The sequence below is a fragment of the Lactuca serriola genome, chromosome 1 (genome assembly GCF_051521515.1).
Source record: "Lactuca serriola cultivar US96UC23 chromosome 1, Lser_US96UC23_V15, whole genome shotgun sequence".
NCBI lineage: Eukaryota > Viridiplantae > Streptophyta > Magnoliopsida > Asterales > Asteraceae > Lactuca > Lactuca serriola.
This window is the reverse complement of record NC_136408.1, coordinates 123,363,149-123,368,556: the sequence shown is the minus strand read 5'-3', so window position 1 is coordinate 123,368,556 and position 5,408 is coordinate 123,363,149. Positions and strand designations below refer to the sequence as shown.

At 33.4% G+C, this 5,408-nt stretch overlaps 1 pseudogene; it reads left to right on the top strand.

Moving 5' to 3' along the window:
• The first annotated feature begins 2,534 nt into the window (after window positions 1–2,534).
• Window positions 2,535–3,998, top strand: LOC145098232 (F-box protein At2g27310 pseudogene; annotated as a pseudogene).
• Window positions 3,999–5,408: the final 1,410 nt, after the last annotated feature.

Sequence of the window (5,408 nt, the reverse complement as noted above, 5' to 3'; positions counted from 1 at the left end):
ACAAATAAGATAGTTATTTAAGCCTTCAAGATTTTGTTTTAGGGAAGAAAAATACAAGGCACATCAACGAAGAATTAAAAGACTTTTCAAGCTCGAAGTTGACATCATTTTGCTATCAATAAACCACATAAAAAACCCACATATCAAGATACTTAGGAGATGTTTTGATAACCCTAAGAGAGGTTCAAAACTTGATCTTATATGTTGAAAAATTAAACATAATAAACCACAAGAAGAGGGGATAATAAGAACAAAATTTATGACATCAAATGGAAGGCAATTGATTCACAATTCCAACCAATTCTCAGGCACCATTACCAACATATAAGGGAGAGTTTTAATATAGTTTTGATAGCAAGAACTACCTGAGAACCCTCCTAATGTGGCTGGAATCCGGCAATACAAGAAGTCATAAGAATTGAAGTTGAAGTAGGAGATTAATTGAATAAAGATACACAAGAAAAGCTTCACATTTTCAACCTAATCTCTAGAAATTGAAGTAGAATCACTTGTGGAAGAAGAGACCAAAGACTCTGCAGATCAGGGTTCAATCCTTCACAGCCCGATGTGTCCCCTAAAACTCGACACCCTCCCTCACTAGCCTCGCGATTCCTCCTGCGTCAATCTCATGTTTATTTTTCTTCCTCTGTGGACACGACATAACAACTCAAGGGAGAAAGATGGGGAAGATGAGTAAGTGGTAGCCCAAGCAAAAGGAATGGATGAAGCACATAAAATCCCATCCATTGCATCCCATAGGGAAGTTATTGACGGATTTTGAATTTAAGCCCCTCAACATTTAGTATGGACTAGTTTTTTTCTATGACCATATATGACTTAACATACGAACTTTCTTTTAATCCCACTTTAGCCCCTCAACGTAATTTACACCATTTAAATGAATTATATTTACCCTATTTTTCCTCAAAACACATTAATTAAATTATATACCCTTTAAATATCATTAATTTATTTAGATATTAAATAACACCATTTTTATTTAATTTATTTGACACTATACTCTAAGAATCGAAATAACTTTACAACAATTAATATTCGAGTAATAGAAAGCTAGCATCGTTAATGAAAGGATTGTTGGGTCGTTACATTTTATAACAAGTGCCAGTAACTCGTTTAAGGATCATGACATCAAATTTTCCACGTCATCAAAGAACACCCATGTCGTCCAACACCTCCTCAACCATATTATCTTGGTACAAAATCATAAGAGACCTTTACCAACACATAATATTATTTTTACAAACACATACATATGTAGGAATTGCTTATTAGATGCCCACGTCACCTATGTGTTGGTCAACATCTATATCTACAGTCATGAGCCCACATTTTAACACTTAATTTGTATGTAGGTAAAGATAATTTCCAACACATAATAGGCTTTTACCATCACATAATACTAGGTACAAATTATTTTAATTTTTCTTTTAATTGTTTTTAACCATTTTTGAGTTATCTTTAACAAGTAACACCTTCCCAATCATGTTGTCATGTTGTGATAGCACAAATGATTACAATGTAATATTGCCAAAGTAAAGGGATCTATATTGCAATTAGACAAAATTGCAAAAAAAGTGATTGTGGTGTGTCAAAAATTGCCATTTGGTCCAAAAAGCTTTGGACTTGCACCTCTAGTCCAAAACTTTGATTTTGTTGACAGTTTGGTCCAATTTAAAATTAAATGTACTTAAAATGATATTTTTTCCTTTTTCTATTTGTTTTTCCAATTTCTTTTTATTACTTTCATGAAAATAAAACAAATAACCAAAAAAACCTACCCCTAATAACCCACCAAAACTGCACCCCATACCACCTATTTCCTTCATCATAGACTCTATTTTTGTCTTTCTCTTTACCAATTGGCTATAAATCACCACCACTGCCAGAATCTTCCACCACTACTGCCAGAATCAACCACCACCACCGCCAGAAACCAACATCGGCACCATCGTCCTTCATCTTCTTTGATTAGGGTTTCGTTGTCGCTGCCTAGTTCCGATTAGGGTTTTCCCGCCATTGCCTACCTCTATAGTCCTTCTTCTCCGATTAATGCCCTCTATGTTGGAGCACTTCAGATCTATCTCTCTCATTGTTGATCTGAAAACCCTCATTGTCGCCGCTATGAACATCCCACTGCGGAACTCTTGCCGACAAAGTCGAGTTTGAGCACCACCGCCAACACTACTCCTTTTTTCTCACCCATCTTTTTCCTACACACGACACCGCTGGAAAACTCAACCACAATGAAAAATGGTGGTGACGAAACCCTTATCAAAACACTAGCCACTAGAGACGCTAATCACAAACTTCAATGTGTATGTGTTTGTGTGTGTGTGTTTGTTCTTAAGTGTGTGAGCATGTTCTTGAGTGTTTATGAGTATGTGTGTTTTAAATGTTGGAATCAAGTAAAATGGTGGGGTTCTTTTTCCTTTTTTTTCTATAATAAAAAATTAAAAAAATAAAATAAAAAGGTCAAAATAGTCGATAAAGGCTGATTCAAAACATTTTGGATGAAACTCACAACAGAATGAATGTTTTGGATCGGTAACAAAGATCAAAAGCTCATTGGATTAAAATATTCATACATATGAAACAATTTTGCAATTTTGTGTTGAAGTTGTTTATTCTAGAAAAAGGATATATATACCCCACGGCACATACATGCCATTTCACAAATCCCTTTTAGTCTTTCCGCCATTCTAGAGCTCAGAAGGAAATCCATGGCGATAGCAGAAATCCATCAAGATATCATTCAAACTCACATCTTGACCAGACTCAACGGTCAATCTCTAGCCAATGCCGGCTGCACGTCTTTGCTTCTACAATCCCTTTGCTCCGACGAGAAACTATGGTCAGATATCTGTTCTTCCGATTGGCCCTCCACCGATGACCCGTTAGTCAAACAAGCTATTTCCAACTTCCCCTCAGGCCACCGTTCTTTCTTCTCCGAATCCTTCCCATCTCCCTCCAACCGCCTCACCACCACCTCACCACTACCACAAACCTCCCAAATCATCTCCTCCGTGGACATCAGATACAACGACGAGCTGATGTTCTCCAAGGTTGAATCCACGAACACCACACCGAGCGACTGGTTCCAAACCTCGCCGTTTCGAATCGACCTACTTGAACCCAAAGAACTCATCCCATCAGTGGTGAAGTTTTCCAGTGATGATCAGGTAATGCAATCGAATCTTGAAAAGCACATGAACTTGAGTTGGATCTTAATAAACCCAACCCTGAATCGGGCTATGAATCTATCCAGCAAGAAACCAGTTTCTGTTCAACGGAACTGGTTAACCGATGAGATAGAGTTGAACTTCGCGTTTGTGGCGGTTTCCGGCATTTCTGTATATGATACCGTCTACGTGAACTGCAACATAGAGATCACATGCGGGGTTAAGCAAACCAGCGGGGAGTTATACGTGAATGGGATGAGTTTAACTGTTCAAGACATTGATGGCAAGTGTTTAAGCGGGAAGACCAGTATGGAAGTTCTACAAGGACTTGCGGTGGCTGAGCGGCGGAGCACAAGGTACAATGGCGGAGGTGATGACCTGAAAGAGAGATATGAAGAGTATATTCAAAAGAGAAGAGAGAGAAAAGACATGATGGAGAGGAGAGAGAGGCGTCTTGACCTAGTTTGTGTTGCAGGTGGGATAGCTTTCTTGATGGCATTTTGGTCATTTGCTCTCTACTAAATTACAACATCAATGAAGATGCTTTGCTTAGGCCTTAAGGTTACAACTTACAAATTCTTTTGGTTTGTCAAATTATGTACATTGTAACTATTGGTTTTTTAGCTTAGCCGTTATTAAATTGTTTTTTTTTACTGCGTTGAGGATTCTGTTGGGATTTAATAAGTATGTGTTTTCCTTTTTAAAGAAAAAAGGGAAAAATATTTATGTGCGTTGAAATGATGTAAGAAACAACATTCTCTTACTTTGGTTTGAATTTTTTTAGCTCTGTATCATTTAAATAAAATACAATAAACCAACGGTATATATAGTATGATTGATGTATTTTTTATATTACTTTATGCAAAATTTCAACATTCAAGTTTTTATACATGTTAGGAGCCATTTTTAAATTATATAAGTGATTTGTCACAGTGAAGAACGAACAAAGGAATTTTAATTATTGTAAGATTAGTTTAATATCGAAAATAAACAAAAGATTCAAAGGTTAATAATTAATGAGGAGGTGTATATTTTTTTTTATTGTAGGTGAAAATTGATTTGTAACAACACTTTTATTTTCTCATTATATATATATATATATATATATATATATATATATATATATATATATATATATATATATATATATATATATATATATTCAAGTGTTCCTACCATCTATTGTGTGATCATAAACACACATCTGCCAACAGATAAAATATAATCAATGGACATGATCTAATGATATTACATTGAGATAACATGTATCATATAATAACAAAATTTTTAAAATAAAGGTATTTTGGACAATTAAATATATTTAAAAAAAAGAAATTTTTGGATTTTTAGAGATAATTAATTCTCATAATTTTAAAAATATGAAAATTTTAAATTAATTTAATTTTAATTCTAATGTAGTTTGTAAACATAACCAATGTTATTCTGCCAGAATGTTTTTTTCGTTAGAATGATGTTTTTTCAGAATTTTATTCTATTAGAGTATTATTGAATAATAACAGAATACTTGAATAACCGGATGAAGAATAACAACATTCTAATATATTCCTATACATCCGAACTTAAATACAAATTCGTACATATTCTTACAAACTAATAGCCCTATGAATTTTAATATAATTATTGATATTATAAAAGAATATCAATAAAATAAATTAAATTCTTAAAAAAAAAATACTACATTCTTAAACTGTGAGTGTGATCAATCTTTTATTTATTCATCAAGTAATTCCTATCAAGTCTTCAACATATTCTTCTAGCCATTCCTATCACAGATACAACAAAACTAAGAGTGGTTAAAAGCATGTTACTTGCAATTCCTATCACTTTATATATTCTGGGGTCTTATAGACGTTTCATAGAACATTTAGAGGGCATAAAAAATATGCAAAATCTCAAGAAATACAGATAGTTATGAACAAATACATCTTAGATTAACTTTAAAAAAAATAACTTTGAATCTTTCAAAACTAAAATAGATAACCCAATATTTAATACACACAAAGAATATAATAAAATTAAAGAATGTAATAGAATTAAATAATATTATGAAAATATTGTTGTAAGTCTCTGCTAGAAAGAAAAAAATGACATCCTAATCAAGTCAGTGATATGAATTCAAGTCACACAATCTTTCACCAATACCATAAATAGAATAACTAGATCTCAAATTTGCATCAAAATCTTAAT